Here is a 24,715-nt window from a genome sequence, read left to right as displayed (position 1 = left end):
ATATATATATATATATATATATATATATATATATATATATAATCAAATGAGAATTCAAAGAACAATTGGTACAAATCATTAGTAGGAGCGCTCATTAAAATAAGAATAACAAACTCAACGATAGAAGCCAGCAAGAAACAAATCAAACCTCGGCATATACCAGAGTAACCAAGGAAAAAAAGTGAGAAACAGGAGGAGGATAGAACCAGAAGGACTTGTTTGTACATATAGATCACATCTCTTCCTAGCAAAACCAAATAGAAAAAATAACAAATAAAGAAATATAGAAATTGTACAAAAAAAAAAGAAAAGAGAATCAATAAAGGAATACAGAAACAAAAAGAATTTACTGGAGATCACCAAATCCAAACTCTAGGCTCCATGCTTTGAAGAAGCGGTGCGCTGCAGGAAAACATTTTCACCGTTCAATTTGTATGTCTTGCCATCAAAGTAAAGAAATAGAAATGATAAAGAATGACCCATTGAAGAATTATCAGGATATGTTCTCCGTTCTTAACCATTTAATCAAGAATCTCAAATGTTCTACATATCCAAAGACTTCATCTCGCTGCAAAATGGATAGACACATATCTCTCAATGAAAAGACCCGCAAAAAGAATCAGAATACAAAGTCAGAAGATCAAACAAGAGAAAGAAAATTATAACACCAGATGAACTAAAATATCAAGAAAAATATGCTTTAAAATGAAATATGCAAACCAAAATTTGAGGCTCCGTGCTATTATGAAAGAACATCATTATTTTGACATAACCACACTGCATAAGAACAGGTACACAATTCAATTTGTGTCTTAGATTTAAAACTCAAAAATATTCAAAGCTCAGCAATAAAATAATAGAGAACAACTCATCGAAGAAATTTCACCTATACAATCATTCTTATATTATCATCGAGAATTGCAAATTGTTCTAGATATTCAAAAATCAGAAATTAGCACACCGCAACATGGACAAGAAAGAAAACTCAGGAACTGACAGAAGTATATGCTAAGTATCAAAAAAAGACTGAAATGTAAAGATTCTTAGAATAGTTGACCAAATTTCCATCCAGACTTATATCTTTATCTTTGCCAAAGTAGTACTCAGCAAATAAAACCTTCAAAACTGGAAGAAACACGAAAACTTCAACACCAGCCTGTACATAATCAAAGAACAATTATTCGGGAACAAATACATATAAACATTATTAAAAAAAGACCAACTATATCACATTAATGAATCGCCGTTATCTGATAATCTCGTCCAAGCTTTCAAAGAATAATCAAGAAGCGTGTGTAGAGATGTTCAAATATAAACTCACATTGCCAAATTAATCCCAGCAATGAGGCGCACTCATCTTTAATTTCTCCACTTACAATAAAAAAAACAGTTAACAAGGTTGAGAAAAATAGGTGTAGAAAAAATCTAAGAATGAAGAAAGAAGAGTACTTGACCGAAAAAAAAAAGAAAGAAAGAAGAGTAGCATAGTCCTCCAAACCAAGTCCCTGATCAGAAGATCATTCTGAACATCGAAACTTTTTAGCACGCTGCAAAACAGATAAACTCATCTCTCGACTATCATACAAAGAGTTATATCAAAAAATTATAAAAAACAAAATCTTTATGAGTAAAAGAAGAGTCAAGAGATGCTTAATTGTGTGAAATTTTGAGAAAAGCATATCGACATGTAAATCAAAATCATATCCTCTCCTGCAACACCAAAGAATAAATAACAAATCATAAAATATATGCTCTCAGAATTGATAAAGATTGAAACAGAAAAAATTTACCAGAGATCACCAAATTAAAACTCTAGGCTCCATGCTCTGAAGAATCCGTGCGTTGCAGAAAAACATTTTCACTGTTCAATTTGTATGTCTTGCCATCAAAGCAAAGAAATAGAAATGATAAAGAATGACTCAATCCAGAATTATCTTCTGGATATGTTCTACGTTCTTAACCATTTAATCAAGAAATGCAAAATGTTCTACATACCAGTGAAGAAAGTACGCAAAATAGATAAACACGAGTGAAGAAAGTATGCTGAAACAACCATTTCCTAAATAATGGCAAGAAAAAATTCTAACAAAAGGAAGTGGCAAATCAACAGAACAAAACAGTTCCAAACCAACCTTGTCAAGAATTTTAAATGCTTCGTACGCATGCTCCTAACACTATCCCAAGGCTGAGCAGAAAGTGTGTGATCCTCTTCTTACCACTGGATCCCTAGCAAGCCGCACATTATAGGCTGAACAGGAAGTACGTGAACATTCATAAGAAAAAATAAGTATTAATAGTAAATCATAAAGAAACAAATCCAGAACAATAAGAATCGGCAGATAAAAAATGAAATGAAAATAATTTGTATTCCAAGTAGAGGTTCCAAAATAAACCTGAGGCTTGATACTACTCAAATGTTATTGTTTCAAAACACACCGCACTACAGAAAACAATGTCGTTTTTCAATTAACATGTATCAAACCTCACAATCAAAAGACCAGAAAAAAAGAACCAGAATACAAAGTCAGAAGATCAAACAAGAGAAAGAAAATTACAACACCAGATGAACTAATATCAAGAAAACATGCTTCAAAATGAAATATGCAACCAAAACTTGAGGCTCCATGCTATAATGAAAGAACATCATTATTTTGACAAAACCACACTGCATAAGAACAAGTATACAATTCAATTTGTGTCTTACATTCTAATCTCAAAAATAAAAATAATAGAGAATGACTCATCAAAGAAATTTGATCTATGTATGTAGCCATTATCATTCTTATATTATCATCAAGAATTGCAAATTGTTCCAGATATCCAAAAATCAGAAATAAGCTCATTGCAAAACTGGATCAACAAATATCTCAATATTCTTTTTATTTTTAACAGCGATAGCAAATTTATTGAATGACAAATTATATCATAAAGAGTACACATATAATCAAATGAGAACTAGAAGAGCAGCTATTAATTAAAACCCAACCAATCCATAGTAGGCGCAAAACATTAAAATATGAACCAAATCAAACCTCAACATCAGTGAGCCTCTGTCTGCCATGCCATGGGTTCCATAGTGAAGCACATATTTATAGGCTCTCTCCCCTGCAACACCCATAAAGAAAACTCAGGAACTGACAGAAGTATATGCTAAGTATCAAAAAAAGACTGAAATGTAAAGATTCTTAGAATAGTTGACCAAATTTCCATCCAGACTTATATCTTTATCTTTGCCAGAGTAGTACTCAGAAAATAAAACCTTCAAAACTGGAAGAAACACGAAAACTTCAACACCAGCCTGTACATAATCAAAGAACAATTATTCGGGAACAAATACATATAAACATTATTAAAAAAAGACCAACTATATCCCAATAATGAATCGCCGTTATCTGATAATCTCGTCCAAGCTTTCAAAGAATAATCAAGAAGCGTGTGTAGAGATGTTCAAATATAAACTCACATTGCCAAATTAATCCCACCAATGAGGCGCACTCATCTTTAATTTCTCCACTTACAATAAAAAAAAAAAAAGTTAATAAGGTTGAGAAAAATAGGTGTAGAAAAAATCTAAGAATGAAGAAAGAAGAGTACTTGACCAAAAAAAAAAAGAAAGAAAGAAGAGTAGCATAGTCCTCCAAACCAAGTCCCTGATCAGAAGATCATTCTGAACATCGAAACTTTTTAGCACGCTGCAAAACAGATAAACTCATCTCTCGACTATCATACAAAGAGTTATATCAAAATATTATAAAAAAACAAAATCTTTATGAGTAAAAGAAGAGTCAAGAGATGCTTAATTGTGTGAAATTTTGAGAAAAGCATATCGACATGTAAATCAAAATCATATCCTCTCCTGCAACACCAAAGAATAAATAACAAATCATAAAATATATGCTCTCAGAATTGATAAAGATTGAAACAGAAAAAATTTACCAGAGATCACCAAATTAAAACTCTAGGCTCCATGCTCTGAAGAATCCGTGCGTTGCAGAAAAACATTTTCACTGTTCAATTTGTATGTCTTGCCATCAAAGCAAAGAAATAGAAATGATAAAGAATGACTTAATCCAGAATTATCTTCTGGATATGTTCTACGTTCTTAACCATTTAATCAAGAAATGCAAAATGTTCTACATACCAGTGAAGAAAGTACGCAAAATAGATAAACACGAGTGAAGAAAGTATGCTGAAACAACCATTTCCTAAATAATGGCAAGAAAAAATTCTAACAAAAGGAAGTGGCAAATCAACAGAACAAAACAGTTCCAAACCAACCTTGTCAAGAATTTTAAATGCTTCGTACGCATGCTCCTAACACTATCCCAAGGCTGAGCAGAAAGTGTGTGATCCTCTTCTTACCACTGGATCCCTAGCAAGCCGCACATTATAGGCTGAACAGGAAGTACGTGAACATTCATAAGAAAAAATAAGTATTAATAGTAAATCATAAAGAAACAAATCCAGAACAATAAGAATCGGCAGATAAAAAATGAAATGAAAATAATTTGTATTCCAAGTAGAGGTTCCAAAATAAACCTGAGGCTTGATACTACTCAAATGTTATTGTTTCAAAACACACCGCACTACAGAAAACAATGTCGTTTTTCAATTAACATGTATCAAACCTCACAATCAAAAGACCAGAAAAAAAGAACCAGAATACAAAGTCAGAAGATCAAACAAGAGAAAGAAAATTACAACACCAGATGAACTAATATCAAGAAAACATGCTTCAAAATGAAATATGCAACCAAAACTTGAGGCTCCATGCTATAATGAAAGAACATCATTATTTTGACAAAACCACACTGCATAAGAACAAGTATACAATTCAATTTGTGTCTTACATTCTAATCTCAAAAATAAAAATAATAGAGAATGACTCATCAAAGAAATTTGATCTATGTATGTAGCCATTATCATTCTTATATTATCATCAAGAATTGCAAATTGTTCCAGATATCCAAAAATCAGAAATAAGCTCATTGCAAAACTGGATCAACAAATATCTCAATATTCTTTTTATTTTTAACAGCGATAGCAAATTTATTGAATGACAAATTATATCATAAAGAGTACACATATAATCAAATGAGAACTAGAAGAGCAGCTATTAATTAAAACCCAACCAATCCATAGTAGGCGCAAAACATTAAAATATGAACCAAATCAAACCTCAACATCAGTGAGCCTCTGTCTGCCATGCCATGGGTTCCATAGTGAAGCACATATTTATAGGCTCTCTCCCCTGCAACACCCATAAAGAAAACTCAGGAACTGACAGAAGTATATGCTAAGTATCAAAAAAAGACTGAAATGTAAAGATTCTTAGAATAGTTGACCAAATTTCCATCCAGACTTATATCTTTATCTTTGCCAGAGTAGTACTCAGAAAATAAAACCTTCAAAACTGGAAGAAACACGAAAACTTCAACACCAGCCTGTACATAATCAAAGAACAATTATTCGGGAACAAATACATATAAACATTATTAAAAAAAGACCAACTATATCCCAATAATGAATCGCCGTTATCTGATAATCTCGTCCAAGCTTTCAAAGAATAATCAAGAAGCGTGTGTAGAGATGTTCAAATATAAACTCACATTGCCAAATTAATCCCACCAATGAGGCGCACTCATCTTTAATTTCTCCACTTACAATAAAAAAAAAAAAAGTTAATAAGGTTGAGAAAAATAGGTGTAGAAAAAATCTAAGAATGAAGAAAGAAGAGTACTTGACCAAAAAAAAAAAGAAAGAAAGAAGAGTAGCATAGTCCTCCAAACCAAGTCCCTGATCAGAAGATCATTCTGAACATCGAAACTTTTTAGCACGCTGCAAAACAGATAAACTCATCTCTCGACTATCATACAAAGAGTTATATCAAAATATTATAAAAAAACAAAATCTTTATGAGTAAAAGAAGAGTCAAGAGATGCTTAATTGTGTGAAATTTTGAGAAAAGCATATCGACATGTAAATCAAAATCATATCCTCTCCTGCAACACCAAAGAATAAATAACAAATCATAAAATATATGCTCTCAGAATTGATAAAGATTGAAACAGAAAAATTTTACCAGAGATCACCAAATTAAAACTCTAGGCTCCATGCTCTGAAGAATCCGTGCGTTGCAGAAAAACATTTTCACTGTTCAATTTGTATGTCTTGCCATCAAAGCAAAGAAATAGAAATGATAAAGAATGACTTAATCCAGAATTATCTTCTGGATATGTTCTACGTTCTTAACCATTTAATCAAGAAATGCAAAATGTTCTACATACCAGTGAAGAAAGTACGCAAAATAGATAAACACGAGTGAAGAAAGTATGCTGAAACAACCATTTCCTAAATAATGGCAAGAAAAAATTCTAACAAAAGGAAGTGGCAAATCAACAGAACAAAACAGTTCCAAACCAACCTTGTCAAGAATTTTAAATGCTTCGTACGCATGCTCCTAACACTATCCCAAGGCTGAGCAGAAAGTGTGTGATCCTCTTCTTACCACTGGATCCCTAGCAAGCCGCACATTATAGGCTGAACAGGAAGTACGTGAACATTCATAAGAAAAAATAAGTATTAATAGTAAATCATAAAGAAACAAATCCAGAACAATAAGAATCGGCAGATAAAAAATGAAATGAAAATAATTTGTATTCCAAGTAGAGGTTCCAAAATAAACCTGAGGCTTGATACTACTCAAATGTTATTGTTTCAAAACACACCGCACTACAGAAAACAATGTCGTTTTTCAATTAACATGTATCAAACCTCACAATCAAAAGACCAGAAAAAAAGAACCAGAATACAAAGTCAGAAGATCAAACAAGAGAAAGAAAATTACAACACCAGATGAACTAATATCAAGAAAACATGCTTCAAAATGAAATATGCAACCAAAACTTGAGGCTCCATGCTATAATGAAAGAACATCATTATTTTGACAAAACCACACTGCATAAGAACAAGTATACAATTCAATTTGTGTCTTACATTCTAATCTCAAAAATAAAAATAATAGAGAATGACTCATCAAAGAAATTTGATCTATGTATGTAGCCATTATCATTCTTATATTATCATCAAGAATTGCAAATTGTTCCAGATATCCAAAAATCAGAAATAAGCTCATTGCAAAACTGGATCAACAAATATCTCAATATTCTTTTTATTTTTAACAGCGATAGCAAATTTATTGAATGACAAATTATATCATAAAGAGTACACATATAATCAAATGAGAACTAGAAGAGCAGCTATTAATTAAAACCCAACCAATCCATAGTAGGCGCAAAACATTAAAATATGAACCAAATCAAACCTCAACATCAGTGAGCCTCTGTCTGCCATGCCATGGGTTCCATAGTGAAGCACATATTTATAGGCTCTCTCCCCTGCAACACCCATAAAGAAAACTCAGGAACTGACAGAAGTATATGCTAAGTATCAAAAAAAGACTGAAATGTAAAGATTCTTAGAATAGTTGACCAAATTTCCATCCAGACTTATATCTTTATCTTTGCCAGAGTAGTACTCAGAAAATAAAACCTTCAAAACTGGAAGAAACACGAAAACTTCAACACCAGCCTGTACATAATCAAAGAACAATTATTCGGGAACAAATACATATAAACATTATTAAAAAAAGACCAACTATATCCCAATAATGAATCGCCGTTATCTGATAATCTCGTCCAAGCTTTCAAAGAATAATCAAGAAGCGTGTGTAGAGATGTTCAAATATAAACTCACATTGCCAAATTAATCCCACCAATGAGGCGCACTCATCTTTAATTTCTCCACTTACAATAAAAAAAAAAAAAGTTAATAAGGTTGAGAAAAATAGGTGTAGAAAAAATCTAAGAATGAAGAAAGAAGAGTACTTGACCAAAAAAAAAAAGAAAGAAAGAAGAGTAGCATAGTCCTCCAAACCAAGTCCCTGATCAGAAGATCATTCTGAACATCGAAACTTTTTAGCACGCTGCAAAACAGATAAACTCATCTCTCGACTATCATACAAAGAGTTATATCAAAATATTATAAAAAAACAAAATCTTTATGAGTAAAAGAAGAGTCAAGAGATGCTTAATTGTGTGAAATTTTGAGAAAAGCATATCGACATGTAAATCAAAATCATATCCTCTCCTGCAACACCAAAGAATAAATAACAAATCATAAAATATATGCTCTCAGAATTGATAAAGATTGAAACAGAAAAATTTTACCAGAGATCACCAAATTAAAACTCTAGGCTCCATGCTCTGAAGAATCCGTGCGTTGCAGAAAAACATTTTCACTGTTCAATTTGTATGTCTTGCCATCAAAGCAAAGAAATAGAAATGATAAAGAATGACTTAATCCAGAATTATCTTCTGGATATGTTCTACGTTCTTAACCATTTAATCAAGAAATGCAAAATGTTCTACATACCAGTGAAGAAAGTACGCAAAATAGATAAACACGAGTGAAGAAAGTATGCTGAAACAACCATTTCCTAAATAATGGCAAGAAAAAATTCTAACAAAAGGAAGTGGCAAATCAACAGAACAAAACAGTTCCAAACCAACCTTGTCAAGAATTTTAAATGCTTCGTACGCATGCTCCTAACACTATCCCAAGGCTGAGCAGAAAGTGTGTGATCCTCTTCTTACCACTGGATCCCTAGCAAGCCGCACATTATAGGCTGAACAGGAAGTACGTGAACATTCATAAGAAAAAATAAGTATTAATAGTAAATCATAAAGAAACAAATCCAGAACAATAAGAATCGGCAGATAAAAAATGAAATGAAAATAATTTGTATTCCAAGTAGAGGTTCCAAAATAAACCTGAGGCTTGATACTACTCAAATGTTATTGTTTCAAAACACACCGCACTACAGAAAACAATGTCGTTTTTCAATTAACATGTATCAAACCTCACAATCAAAAGACCAGAAAAAAAGAACCAGAATACAAAGTCAGAAGATCAAACAAGAGAAAGAAAATTACAACACCAGATGAACTAATATCAAGAAAACATGCTTCAAAATGAAATATGCAACCAAAACTTGAGGCTCCATGCTATAATGAAAGAACATCATTATTTTGACAAAACCACACTGCATAAGAACAAGTATACAATTCAATTTGTGTCTTACATTCTAATCTCAAAAATAAAAATAATAGAGAATGACTCATCAAAGAAATTTGATCTATGTATGTAGCCATTATCATTCTTATATTATCATCAAGAATTGCAAATTGTTCCAGATATCCAAAAATCAGAAATAAGCTCATTGCAAAACTGGATCAACAAATATCTCAATATTCTTTTTATTTTTAACAGCGATAGCAAATTTATTGAATGACAAATTATATCATAAAGAGTACACATATAATCAAATGAGAACTAGAAGAGCAGCTATTAATTAAAACCCAACCAATCCATAGTAGGCGCAAAACATTAAAATATGAACCAAATCAAACCTCAACATCAGTGAGCCTCTGTCTGCCATGCCATGGGTTCCATAGTGAAGCACATATTTATAGGCTCTCTCCCCTGCAACACCCATAAAGAAAACTCAGGAACTGACAGAAGTATATGCTAAGTATCAAAAAAAGACTGAAATGTAAAGATTCTTAGAATAGTTGACCAAATTTCCATCCAGACTTATATCTTTATCTTTGCCAGAGTAGTACTCAGAAAATAAAACCTTCAAAACTGGAAGAAACACGAAAACTTCAACACCAGCCTGTACATAATCAAAGAACAATTATTCGGGAACAAATACATATAAACATTATTAAAAAAAGACCAACTATATCCCAATAATGAATCGCCGTTATCTGATAATCTCGTCCAAGCTTTCAAAGAATAATCAAGAAGCGTGTGTAGAGATGTTCAAATATAAACTCACATTGCCAAATTAATCCCACCAATGAGGCGCACTCATCTTTAATTTCTCCACTTACAATAAAAAAAAAAAAAGTTAATAAGGTTGAGAAAAATAGGTGTAGAAAAAATCTAAGAATGAAGAAAGAAGAGTACTTGACCAAAAAAAAAAAGAAAGAAAGAAGAGTAGCATAGTCCTCCAAACCAAGTCCCTGATCAGAAGATCATTCTGAACATCGAAACTTTTTAGCACGCTGCAAAACAGATAAACTCATCTCTCGACTATCATACAAAGAGTTATATCAAAATATTATAAAAAAACAAAATCTTTATGAGTAAAAGAAGAGTCAAGAGATGCTTAATTGTGTGAAATTTTGAGAAAAGCATATCGACATGTAAATCAAAATCATATCCTCTCCTGCAACACCAAAGAATAAATAACAAATCATAAAATATATGCTCTCAGAATTGATAAAGATTGAAACAGAAAAATTTTACCAGAGATCACCAAATTAAAACTCTAGGCTCCATGCTCTGAAGAATCCGTGCGTTGCAGAAAAACATTTTCACTGTTCAATTTGTATGTCTTGCCATCAAAGCAAAGAAATAGAAATGATAAAGAATGACTTAATCCAGAATTATCTTCTGGATATGTTCTACGTTCTTAACCATTTAATCAAGAAATGCAAAATGTTCTACATACCAGTGAAGAAAGTACGCAAAATAGATAAACACGAGTGAAGAAAGTATGCTGAAACAACCATTTCCTAAATAATGGCAAGAAAAAATTCTAACAAAAGGAAGTGGCAAATCAACAGAACAAAACAGTTCCAAACCAACCTTGTCAAGAATTTTAAATGCTTCGTACGCATGCTCCTAACACTATCCCAAGGCTGAGCAGAAAGTGTGTGATCCTCTTCTTACCACTGGATCCCTAGCAAGCCGCACATTATAGGCTGAACAGGAAGTACGTGAACATTCATAAGAAAAAATAAGTATTAATAGTAAATCATAAAGAAACAAATCCAGAACAATAAGAATCGGCAGATAAAAAATGAAATGAAAATAATTTGTATTCCAAGTAGAGGTTCCAAAATAAACCTGAGGCTTGATACTACTCAAATGTTATTGTTTCAAAACACACCGCACTACAGAAAACAATGTCGTTTTTCAATTAACATGTATCAAACCTCACAATCAAAAGACCAGAAAAAAAGAACCAGAATACAAAGTCAGAAGATCAAACAAGAGAAAGAAAATTACAACACCAGATGAACTAATATCAAGAAAACATGCTTCAAAATGAAATATGCAACCAAAACTTGAGGCTCCATGCTATAATGAAAGAACATCATTATTTTGACAAAACCACACTGCATAAGAACAAGTATACAATTCAATTTGTGTCTTACATTCTAATCTCAAAAATAAAAATAATAGAGAATGACTCATCAAAGAAATTTGATCTATGTATGTAGCCATTATCATTCTTATATTATCATCAAGAATTGCAAATTGTTCCAGATATCCAAAAATCAGAAATAAGCTCATTGCAAAACTGGATCAACAAATATCTCAATATTCTTTTTATTTTTAACAGCGATAGCAAATTTATTGAATGACAAATTATATCATAAAGAGTACACATATAATCAAATGAGAACTAGAAGAGCAGCTATTAATTAAAACCCAACCAATCCATAGTAGGCGCAAAACATTAAAATATGAACCAAATCAAACCTCAACATCAGTGAGCCTCTGTCTGCCATGCCATGGGTTCCATAGTGAAGCACATATTTATAGGCTCTCTCCCCTGCAACACCCATAAAGAAAACTCAGGAACTGACAGAAGTATATGCTAAGTATCAAAAAAAGACTGAAATGTAAAGATTCTTAGAATAGTTGACCAAATTTCCATCCAGACTTATATCTTTATCTTTGCCAGAGTAGTACTCAGAAAATAAAACCTTCAAAACTGGAAGAAACACGAAAACTTCAACACCAGCCTGTACATAATCAAAGAACAATTATTCGGGAACAAATACATATAAACATTATTAAAAAAAGACCAACTATATCCCAATAATGAATCGCCGTTATCTGATAATCTCGTCCAAGCTTTCAAAGAATAATCAAGAAGCGTGTGTAGAGATGTTCAAATATAAACTCACATTGCCAAATTAATCCCACCAATGAGGCGCACTCATCTTTAATTTCTCCACTTACAATAAAAAAAAAAAAAGTTAATAAGGTTGAGAAAAATAGGTGTAGAAAAAATCTAAGAATGAAGAAAGAAGAGTACTTGACCAAAAAAAAAAAGAAAGAAAGAAGAGTAGCATAGTCCTCCAAACCAAGTCCCTGATCAGAAGATCATTCTGAACATCGAAACTTTTTAGCACGCTGCAAAACAGATAAACTCATCTCTCGACTATCATACAAAGAGTTATATCAAAATATTATAAAAAAACAAAATCTTTATGAGTAAAAGAAGAGTCAAGAGATGCTTAATTGTGTGAAATTTTGAGAAAAGCATATCGACATGTAAATCAAAATCATATCCTCTCCTGCAACACCAAAGAATAAATAACAAATCATAAAATATATGCTCTCAGAATTGATAAAGATTGAAACAGAAAAATTTTACCAGAGATCACCAAATTAAAACTCTAGGCTCCATGCTCTGAAGAATCCGTGCGTTGCAGAAAAACATTTTCACTGTTCAATTTGTATGTCTTGCCATCAAAGCAAAGAAATAGAAATGATAAAGAATGACTCAATCCAGAATTATCTTCTGGATATGTTCTACGTTCTTAACCATTTAATCAAGAAATGCAAAATGTTCTACATACCAGTGAAGAAAGTACGCAAAATAGATAAACACGAGTGAAGAAAGTATGCTGAAACAACCATTTCCTAAATAATGGCAAGAAAAAATTCTAACAAAAGGAAGTGGCAAATCAACAGAACAAAACAGTTCCAAACCAACCTTGTCAAGAATTTTAAATGCTTCGTACGCATGCTCCTAACACTATCCCAAGGCTGAGCAGAAAGTGTGTGATCCTCTTCTTACCACTGGATCCCTAGCAAGCCGCACATTATAGGCTGAACAGGAAGTACGTGAACATTCATAAGAAAAAATAAGTATTAATAGTAAATCATAAAGAAACAAATCCAGAACAATAAGAATCGGCAGATAAAAAATGAAATGAAAATAATTTGTATTCCAAGTAGAGGTTCCAAAATAAACCTGAGGCTTGATACTACTCAAATGTTATTGTTTCAAAACACACCGCACTACAGAAAACAATGTCGTTTTTCAATTAACATGTATCAAACCTCACAATCAAAAGACCAGAAAAAAAGAACCAGAATACAAAGTCAGAAGATCAAACAAGAGAAAGAAAATTACAACACCAGATGAACTAATATCAAGAAAACATGTTTCAAAATGAAATATGCAACCAAAACTTGAGGCTCCATGCTATAATGAAAGAACATCATTATTTTGATAAAACCACACTGCATAAGAACAAGTATACAATTCAATTTGTGTCTTACATTCTAATCTCAAAAATAAAAATAATAGAGAATGACTCATCAAAGAAATTTGATCTATGTATGTAGCCATTATCATTCTTATATTATCATCAAGAATTGCAAATTGTTCCAGATATCCAAAAATCAGAAATAAGCTCATTGCAAAACTGGATCAACAAATATCTCAATATTCTTTTTATTTTTAACAGCGATAGCAAATTTATTGAATGACAAATTATATCATAAAGAGTACACATATAATCAAATGAGAACTAGAAGAGCAGCTATTAATTAAAACCCAACCAATCCATAGTAGGCGCAAAACATTAAAATATGAACCAAATCAAACCTCAACATCAGTGAGCCTCTGTCTGCCATGCCATGGGTTCCATAGTGAAGCACATATTTATAGGCTCTCTCCCCTGCAACACCCATAAAGAAAACTCAGGAACTGACAGAAGTATATGCTAAGTATCAAAAAAAGACTGAAATGTAAAGATTCTTAGAATAGTTGACCAAATTTCCATCCAGACTTATATCTTTATCTTTGCCAGAGTAGTACTCAGAAAATAAAACCTTCAAAACTGGAAGAAACACGAAAACTTCAACACCAGCCTGTACATAATCAAAGAACAATTATTCGGGAACAAATACATATAAACATTATTAAAAAAAGACCAACTATATCCCAATAATGAATCGCCGTTATCTGATAATCTCGTCCAAGCTTTCAAAGAATAATCAAGAAGCGTGTGTAGAGATGTTCAAATATAAACTCACATTGCCAAATTAATCCCACCAATGAGGCGCACTCATCTTTAATTTCTCCACTTACAATAAAAAAAAAAAAAGTTAATAAGGTTGAGAAAAATAGGTGTAGAAAAAATCTAAGAATGAAGAAAGAAGAGTACTTGACCGAAAAAAAAAAGAAAGAAAGAAGAGTAGCATAGTCCTCCAAACCAAGTCCCTGATCAGAAGATCATTCTGAACATCGAAACTTTTTAGCACGCTGCAAAACAGATAAACTCATCTCTCGACTATCATACAAAGAGTTATATCAAAATATTATAAAAAAACAAAATCTTTATGAGTAAAAGAAGAGTCAAGAGATGCTTAATTGTGTGAAATTTTGAGAAAAGCATATCGACATGTAAATCAAAATCATATCCTCTCCTGCAACACCAAAGAATAAATAACAAATCATAAAATATATGCTCTCAGAATTGATAAAGATTGAAACAGAAAAAATTTACTAGAGATCACCAAATTAAAACTCTAGGCTCCATGCTCTGAAGAATCCGTGCGTTGCAGAAAAACATTTTCACTGTTCAATTTGTATGTCTTGCCATCAAAGCAAAGAAATAGAAATGATAAAGAATGACTCAATCCAGAATTATCTTCTGGATATGTTCTACGTTCTTAACCATTTAATCAAGAAATGCAAAATGTTCTACATACCAGTGAAGAAAGTACGCAAAATAGATAAACACGAGTGAAGAAAGTATGCCGAAACAACCATTTCCTAAATAATGGCAAGAAAAAATTCTAACAAAAGGAAGTGGCAAATCAACAGAACAAAACAGTTCCAAACCAACCTTGTCAAGAATTTTAAATGCTTCGTACGCATGCTCCTAACACTATCCCAAGGCTGAGCAGAAAGTGTGTGATCCTCTTCTTACCACTGGATCCCTAGCAAGCCGCACATTATAGGCTGAACAGGAAGTACGTGAACATTCATAAGAAAAAATAAGTATTAATAGTAAATCATAAAGAAACAAATCCAGAACAATAAGAATCGGCAGATAAAAAATGAAATGAAAATAATTTGTATTCCAAGTAGAGGTTCCAAAATAAACCTGAGGCTTGATACTACTCAAATGTTATTGTTTCAAAACACACCGCACTACAGAAAACAATGTCGTTTTTCAATTAACATGTATCAAACCTCACAATCAAAAGACCAGAAAAAAAGAACCAGAATACAAAGTCAGAAGATCAAACAAGAGAAAGAAAATTACAACACCAGATGAACTAATATCAAGAAAACATGCTTCAAAATGAAATATGCAACCAAAACATGAGGCTCCATGCTATAATGAAAGAACATCATTATTTTGACAAAACCACACTGCATAAGAACAAGTATACAATTCAATTTGTGTCTTACATTCTAATCTCAAAAATAAAAATAATAGAGAATGACTCATCAAAGAAATTTGATCTATGTATGTAGCCATTATCATTCTTATATTATCATCAAGAATTGCAAATTGTTCCAGATATCCAAAAATCAGAAATAAGCTCATTGCAAAACTGGATCAACAAATATCTCAATATTCTTTTTATTTTTAACAGCGATAGCAAATTTATTGAATGACAAATTATATCATAAAGAGTACACATATAATCAAATGAGAACTAGAAGAGCAGCTATTAATTAAAACCCAACCAATCCATAGTAGGCGCAAAACATTAAAATATGAACCAAATCAAACCTCAACATCAGTGAGCCTCTGTCTGCCATGCCATGGGTTCCATAGTGAAGCACATATTTATAGGCTCTCTCCCCTGCAACACCCATAAAGAAAACTCAGGAACTGACAGAAGTATATGCTAAGTATCAAAAAAAGACTGAAATGTAAAGATTCTTAGAATAGTTGACCAAATTTCCATCCAGACTTATATCTTTATCTTTGCCAGAGTAGTACTCAGAAAATAAAACCTTCAAAACTGGAAGAAACACGAAAACTTCAACACCAGCCTGCACATAATCAAAGAACAATTATTCGGGAACAAATACATATAAACATTATTAAAAAAAGACCAACTATATCCCAATAATGAATCGCCGTTATCTGATAATCTCGTCCAAGCTTTCAAAGAATAATCAAGAAGCGTGTGTAGAGATGTTCAAATATAAACTCACATTGCCAAATTAATCCCACCAATGAGGCGCACTCATCTTTAATTTCTCCACTTACAATAAAAAAAAAAAAAGTTAATAAGGTTGAGAAAAATAGGTGTAGAAAAAATCTAAGAATGAAGAAAGAAGAGTACTTGACCAAAAAAAAAAAGAAAGAAAGAAGAGTAGCATAGTCCTCCAAACCAAGTCCCTGATCAGAAGATCATTCTGAACATCGAAACTTTTTAGCACGCTGCAAAACAGATAAACTCATCTCTCGACTATCATACAAAGAGTTATATCAAAATATTATAAAAAAACAAAATCTTTATGAGTAAAAGAAGAGTCAAGAGATGCTTAATTGTGTGAAATTTTGAGAAAAGCATATCGACATGTAAATCAAAATCATATCCTCTCCTGCAACACCAAAGAATAAATAACAAATCATAAAATATATGCTCTCAGAATTGATAAAGATTGAAACAGAAAAAATTTACCAGAGATCACCAAATTAAAACTCTAGGCTCCATGCTCTGAAGAATCCGTGCGTTGCAGAAAAACATTTTCACTGTTCAATTTGTATGTCTTGCCATCAAAGCAAAGAAATAGAAATGATAAAGAATGACTTAATCCAGAATTATCTTCTGGATATGTTCTACGTTCTTAACCATTTAATCAAGAAATGCAAAATGTTCTACATACCAGTGAAGAAAGTACGCAAAATAGATAAACACGAGTGAAGAAAGTATGCCGAAACAACCATTTCCTAAATAATGGCAAGAAAAAATTCTAACAAAAGGAAGTGGCAAATCAACAGAACAAAACAGTTCCAAACCAACCTTGTCAAGAATTTTAAATGCTTCGTACGCATGCTCCTAACACTATCCCAAGGCTGAGCAGAAAGTGTGTGATCCTCTTCTTACCACTGGATCCCTAGCAAGCCGCACATTATAGGCTGAACAGGAAGTACGTGAACATTCATAAGAAAAAATAAGTATTAATAGTAAATCATAAAGAAACAAATCCAGAACAATAAGAATCGGCAGATAAAAAATGAAATGAAAATAATTTGTATTCCAAGTAGAGGTTCCAAAATAAACCTGAGGCTTGATACTACTCAAATGTTATTGTTTCAAAACACACCGCACTACAGAAAACAATGTCGTTTTTCAATTAACATGTATCAAACCTCACAATCAAAAGACCAGAAAAAAAGAACCAGAATACAAAGTCAGAAGATCAAACAAGAGAAAGAAAATTACAACACCAGATGAACTAATATCAAGAAAACATGCTTCAAAATGAAATATGCAACCAAAACATGAGGCTCCATGCTATAATGAAAGAACATCATTATTTTGACAAAACCACACTGCATAAGAACAAGTATACAATTCAATTTGTGTCTTACATTCTAATCTCAAAAATAAAAATAATAGAGAATGACTCATCAAAGAAATTTGATCTATGTATGTAGCCATTATCATTCTTATATTATCATCAAGAATTGCAAATTGTTCCAGATATCCAAAAATCAGAAATAAGCTCATTGCAAAACTGGATCAACAAATATCTCAATATTCTTTTTATTTTTAACAGCGATAGCAAATTTATTGAATGACAAATTATATCATAAAGAGTACACATATAATCAAATGAGAACTAGAAGAGCAGCTATTAATTAAAACCCAACCAATCCATAGTAGGCGCAAAACATTAAAATATGAACCAAATCAAACCTCAACATCAGTGAGCCTCTGTCTGCCATGCCATGGGTTCCATAGTGAAGCACATATTTATAGGCTCTCTCCCCTGCAACACCCATAAAGAAAACTCAGGAACTGACAGAAGTATATGCTAAGTATCAAAAAAAGACTGAAATGTAAAGATTCTTAGAATAGTTGACCAAATTTCCATCCAGACTTATATCTTTATCTTTGCCAGAGTAGTACTCAGAAAATAAAACCTTCAAAACTGGAAGAAACACGAAAACTTCAACACCAGCCTGCACATAATCAAAGAACAATTATTCGGGAACAAATACATATAAACATTATTAAAAAAAGACCAACTATATCCCAATAATGAATCGCCGTTATCTGATAATCTCGTCCAAGCTTTCAAAGAATAATCAAGAAGCGTGTGTAGAGATGTTCAAATATAAACTCACATTGCCAAATTAATCCCACCAATGAGGCGCACTCATCTTTAATTTCTCCACTTACAATAAAAAAAAAAAAAGTTAATAAGGTTGAGAAAAATAGGTGTAGAAAAAATCTAAGAATGAAGAAAGAAGAGTACTTGACCGAAAAAAAAAAGAAAGAAAGAAGAGTAGCATAGTCCTCCAAACCAAGTCCCTGATCAGAAGATCATTCTGAACATCGAAACTTTTTAGCACGCTGCAAAACAGATAAACTCATCTCTCGACTATCATACAAAGAGTTATATCAAAATATTATAAAAAAACAAAATCTTTATGAGTAAAAGAAGAGTCAAGAGATGCTTAATTGTGTGAAATTTTGAGAAAAGCATATCGACATGTAAATCAAAATCATATCCTCTCCTGCAACACCAAAGAATAAATAACAAATCATAAAATATATGCTCTCAGAATTGATAAAGATTGAAACAGAAAAAATTTACCAGAGATCACCAAATTAAAACTCTAGGCTCCATGCTCTGAAGAATCCGTGCGTTGCAGAAAAACATTTTCACTGTTCAATTTGTATGTCTTGCCATCAAAGCAAAGAAATAGAAATGATAAAGAATGACTTAATCCAGAATTATCTTCTGGATATGTTCTACGTTCTTAACCATTTAATCAAGAAATGCAAAATGTTCTACATACCAGTGAAGAAAGTACGCAAAATAGATAAACACGAGTGAAGAAAGTATGCTGAAACAACCATTTCCTAAATAATGGCAAGAAAAAATTCTAACAAAAGGAAGTGGCAAATCAACAGAACAAAACAGTTCCAAACCAACCTTGTCAAGAATTTTAAATGCTTCGTACGCATGCTCCTAACACTATCCCAAGGCTGAGCAGAAAGTGTGTGATCCTCTTCTTACCACTGGATCCCTAGCAAGCCGCACATTATAGGCTGAACAGGAAGTACGTGAACATTCATAAGAAAAAATAAGTATTAATAGTAAATCATAAAGAAACAAATCCAGAACAATAAGAATCGGCAGATAAAAAATGAAATGAAAATAATTTGTATTCCAAGTAGAGGTTCCAAAATAAACCTGAGGCTTGATACTACTCAAATGTTATTGTTTCAAAACACACCGCACTACAGAAAACAATGTCGTTTTTCAATTAACATGTATCAAACCTCACAATCAAAAGACCAGAAAAAAAGAACCAGAATACAAAGTCAGAAGATCAAACAAGAGAAAGAAAATTACAACACCAGATGAACTAATATCAAGAAAACATGCTTCAAAATGAAATATGCAACCAAAACTTGAGGCTCCATGCTATAATGAAAGAACATCATTATTTTGACAAAACCACACTGCATAAGAACAAGTATACAATTCAATTTGTGTCTTACATTCTAATCTCAAAAATAAAAATAATAGAGAATGACTCATCAAAGAAATTTGATCTATGTATGTAGCCATTATCATTCTTATATTATCATCAAGAATTGCAAATTGTTCCAGATATCCAAAAATCAGAAATAAGCTCATTGCAAAACTGGATCAACAAATATCTCAATATTCTTTTTATTTTTAACAGCGATAGCAAATTTATTGAATGACAAATTATATCATAAAGAGTACACATATAATCAAATGAGAACTAGAAGAGCAGCTATTAATTAAAACCCAACCAATCCATAGTAGGCGCAAAACATTAAAATATGAACCAAATCAAACCTCAACATCAGTGAGCCTCTGTCTGCCATGCCATGGGTTCCATAGTGAAGCACATATTTATAGGCTCTCTCCCCTGCAACACCCATAAAGAAAACTCAGGAACTGACAGAAGTATATGCTAAGTATCAAAAAAAGACTGAAATGTAAAGATTCTTAGAATAGTTGACCAAATTTCCATCCAGACTTATATCTTTATCTTTGCCAGAGTAGTACTCAGAAAATAAAACCTTCAAAACTGGAAGAAACACGAAAACTTCAACACCAGCCTGTACATAATCAAAGAACAATTATTCGGGAACAAATACATATAAACATTATTAAAAAAAGACCAACTATATCCCAATAATGAATCGCCGTTATCTGATAATCTCGTCCAAGCTTTCAAAGAATAATCAAGAAGCGTGTGTAGAGATGTTCAAATATAAACTCACATTGCCAAATTAATCCCACCAATGAGGCGCACTCATCTTTAATTTCTCCACTTACAATAAAAAAAAAAAAAGTTAATAAGGTTGAGAAAAATAGGTGTAGAAAAAATCTAAGAATGAAGAAAGAAGAGTACTTGACCAAAAAAAAAAAGAAAGAAAGAAGAGTAGCATAGTCCTCCAAACCAAGTCCCTGATCAGAAGATCATTCTGAACATCGAAACTTTTTAGCACGCTGCAAAACAGATAAACTCATCTCTCGACTATCATACAAAGAGTTATATCAAAATATTATAAAAAAACAAAATCTTTATGAGTAAAAGAAGAGTCAAGAGATGCTTAATTGTGTGAAATTTTGAGAAAAGCATATCGACATGTAAATCAAAATCATATCCTCTCCTGCAACACCAAAGAATAAATAACAAATCATAAAATATATGCTCTCAGAATTGATAAAGATTGAAACAGAAAAAATTTACCAGAGATCACCAAATTAAAACTCTAGGCTCCATGCTCTGAAGAATCCGTGCGTTGCAGAAAAACATTTTCACTGTTCAATTTGTATGTCTTGCCATCAAAGCAAAGAAATAGAAATGATAAAGAATGACTCAATCCAGAATTATCTTCTGGATATGTTCTACGTTCTTAACCATTTAATCAAGAAATGCAAAATGTTCTACATACCAGTGAAGAAAGTACGCAAAATAGATAAACACGAGTGAAGAAAGTATGCTGAAACAACCATTTCCTAAATAATGGCAAGAAAAAATTCTAACAAAAGGAAGTGGCAAATCAACAGAACAAAACAGTTCCAAACCAACCTTGTCAAGAATTTTAAATGCTTCGTACGCATGCTCCTAACACTATCCCAAGGCTGAGCAGAAAGTGTGTGATCCTCTTCTTACCACTGGATCCCTAGCAAGCCGCACATTATAGGCTGAACAGGAAGTACGTGAACATTCATAAGAAAAAATAAGTATTAATAGTAAATCATAAAGAAACAAATCCAGAACAATAAGAATCGGCAGATAAAAAATGAAATGAAAATAATTTGTATTCCAAGTAGAGGTTCCAAAATAAACCTGAGGCTTGATACTACTCAAATGTTATTGTTTCAAAACACACCGCACTACAGAAAACAATGTCGTTTTTCAATTAACATGTATCAAACCTCACAATCAAAAGACCAGAAAAAAAGAACCAGAATACAAAGTCAGAAGATCAAACAAGAGAAAGAAAATTACAACACCAGATGAACTAATATCAAGAAAACATGCTTCAAAATGAAATATGCAACCAAAACTTGAGGCTCCATGCTATAATGAAAGAACATCATTATTTTGACAAAACCACACTGCATAAGAACAAGTATACAATTCAATTTGTGTCTTACATTCTAATCTCAAAAATAAAAATAATAGAGAATGACTCATCAAAGAAATTTGATCTATGTATGTAGCCATTATCATTCTTATATTATCATCAAGAATTGCAAATTGTTCCAGATATCCAAAAATCAGAAATAAGCTCATTGCAAAACTGGATCAACAAATATCTCAATATTCTTTTTATTTTTAACAGCGATAGCAAATTTATTGAATGACAAATTATATCATAAAGAGTACACATATAATCAAATGAGAACTAGAAGAGCAGCTATTAATTAAAACCCAACCAATCCATAGTAGGCGCAAAACATTAAAATATGAACCAAATCAAACCTCAACATCAGTGAGCCTCTGTCTGCCATGCCATGGGTTCCATAGTGAAGCACATATTTATAGGCTCTCTCCCCTGCAACACCCATAAAGAAAACTCAGGAACTGACAGAAGTATATGCTAAGTATCAAAAAAAGACTGAAATGTAAAGATTCTTAGAATAGTTGACCAAATTTCCATCCAGACTTATATCTTTATCTTTGCCAGAGTAGTACTCAGAAAATAAAACCTTCAAAACTGGAAGAAACACGAAAACTTCAACACCAGCCTGTACATAATCAAAGAACAATTATTCGGGAACAAATACATATAAACATTATTAAAAAAAGACCAACTATATCCCAATAATGAATCGCCGTTATCTGATAATCTCGTCCAAGCTTTCAAAGAATAATCAAGAAGCGTGTGTAGAGATGTTCAAATATAAACTCACATTGCCAAATTAATCCCACCAATGAGGCGCACTCATCTTTAATTTCTCCACTTACAATAAAAAAAAAAAAAGTTAATAAGGTTGAGAAAAATAGGTGTAGAAAAAATCTAAGAATGAAGAAAGAAGAGTACTTGACCAAAAAAAAAAAGAAAGAAAGAAGAGTAGCATAGTCCTCCAAACCAAGTCCCTGATCAGAAGATCATTCTGAACATCGAAACTTTTTAGCACGCTGCAAAACAGATAAACTCATCTCTCGACTATCATACAAAGAGTTATATCAAAAAATTATAAAAAAACAAAATCTTTATGAGTAAAAGAAGAGTCAAGAGATGCTTAATTGTGTGAAATTTTGAGAAAAGCATATCGACATGTAAATCAAAATCATATCCTCTCCTGCAACACCAAAGAATAAATAACAAATCATAAAATATATGCTCTCAGAATTGATAAAGATTGAAACAGAAAAAATTTACTAGAGATCACCAAATTAAAACTCTAGGCTCCATGCTCTGAAGAATCCGTGCGTTGCAGAAAAACATTTTCACTGTTCAATTTGTATGTCTTGCCATCAAAGCAAAGAAATAGAAATGATAAAGAATGACTCAATCCAGAATTATCTTCTGGATATGTTCTACGTTCTTAACCATTTAATCAAGAAATGCAAAATGTTCTACATACCAGTGAAGAAAGTACGCAAAATAGATAAACACGAGTGAAGAAAGTATGCTGAAACAACCATTTCCTAAATAATGGCAAGAAAAAATTCTAACAAAAGGAAGTGGCAAATCAACAGAACAAAACAGTTCCAAACCAAGCTTGTCAAGAATTTTAAATGCTTCGTACGCATGCTCCTAACACTATCCCAAGGCTGAGCAGAAAGTGTGTGATCCTCTTCTTACCACTGGATCCCTAGCAAGCCGCACATTATAGGCTGAACAGGAAGTACGTGAACATTCATAAGAAAAAATAAGTATTAATAGTAAATCATAAAGAAACAAATCCAGAACAATAAGAATCGGCAGATAAAAAATGAAATGAAAATAATTTGCATTCCAAGTAGAGGTTCCAAAATAAACCTGAGGCTTGATACTACTCAAATGTTATTGTTTCAAAACACACCGCACTACAGAAAACAATGTCGTTTTTCAATTAACATGTATCAAACCTCACAATCAAAAGACCAGAAAAAAAGAACCAGAATACAAAGTCAGAAGATCAAACAAGAGAAAGAAAATTACAACACCAGATGAACTAATATCAAGAAAACATGCTTCAAAATGAAATATGCAACCAAAACTTGAGGCTCCATGCTATAATGAAAGAACATCATTATTTTGACAAAACCACACTGCATAAGAACAAGTATACAATTCAATTTGTGTCTTACATTCTAATCTCAAAAATAAAAATAATAGAGAATGACTCATCAAAGAAATTTGATCTATGTATGTAGCCATTATCATTCTTATATTATCATCAAGAATTGCAAATTGTTCCAGATATCCAAAAATCAGAAATAAGCTCATTGCAAAACTGGATCAACAAATATCTCAATATTCTTTTTATTTTTAACAGCGATAGCAAATTTATTGAATGACAAATTATATCATAAAGAGTACACATATAATCAAATGAGAACTAGAAGAGCAGCTATTAATTAAAACCCAACCAATCCATAGTAGGGGCAAAACATTAAAATATGAACCAAATCAAACCTCAACATCAGTGAGCCTCTGTCTGCCATGCCATGGGTTCCATAGTGAAGCACATATTTATAGGCTCTCTCCCCTGCAACACCCATAAAGAAAACTCAGGAACTGACAGAAGTATATGCTAAGTATCAAAAAAAGACTGAAATGTAAAGATTCTTAGAATAGTTGACCAAATCACCAAATTAAAACTTTACGTTCCATGTTCTTGTCCATTTTATCAAGGCAT

The 24,715-nt window shown here is 32.1% G+C and overlaps 1 long non-coding RNA gene across 1 annotated transcript; it reads right to left on the bottom strand.

Moving 5' to 3' along the window:
- Positions 1-65: 65 nt before the first annotated feature.
- On the bottom strand, positions 66-23,433 carry LOC123894467. Its single transcript, XR_006803824.1, has 42 exons — positions 22,909-23,433; positions 22,778-22,827; positions 22,347-22,612; positions 21,447-21,562; positions 20,763-21,175; positions 20,632-20,681; positions 20,201-20,466; positions 19,301-19,416; positions 18,486-19,029; positions 18,055-18,320; positions 17,155-17,270; positions 16,471-16,883; positions 16,340-16,389; positions 15,909-16,174; positions 15,009-15,124; positions 14,194-14,737; positions 13,763-14,028; positions 12,863-12,978; positions 12,179-12,440; positions 12,048-12,097; positions 11,784-11,882; positions 11,617-11,689; positions 10,717-10,832; positions 10,033-10,294; positions 9,902-9,951; positions 9,471-9,736; positions 8,571-8,686; positions 7,887-8,148; positions 7,756-7,805; positions 7,325-7,590; positions 6,425-6,540; positions 5,741-6,002; positions 5,610-5,659; positions 5,179-5,444; positions 4,279-4,394; positions 3,595-4,007; positions 3,464-3,513; positions 3,033-3,298; positions 2,133-2,248; positions 1,322-1,861; positions 351-1,156; positions 66-244 (listed from the first exon to the last, which is right to left on the bottom strand). It is a non-coding gene; the product is annotated as an uncharacterized LOC123894467 (long non-coding RNA).
- Between the last annotated feature and the right edge of the window lie 1,282 nt (positions 23,434-24,715).

Source organism: Trifolium pratense, linkage group LG7 (assembly GCF_020283565.1).
Source record: "Trifolium pratense cultivar HEN17-A07 linkage group LG7, ARS_RC_1.1, whole genome shotgun sequence".
Lineage (NCBI taxonomy): Eukaryota > Viridiplantae > Streptophyta > Magnoliopsida > Fabales > Fabaceae > Trifolium > Trifolium pratense.
This window is presented reverse-complemented; position numbering and strand designations above follow the sequence as displayed.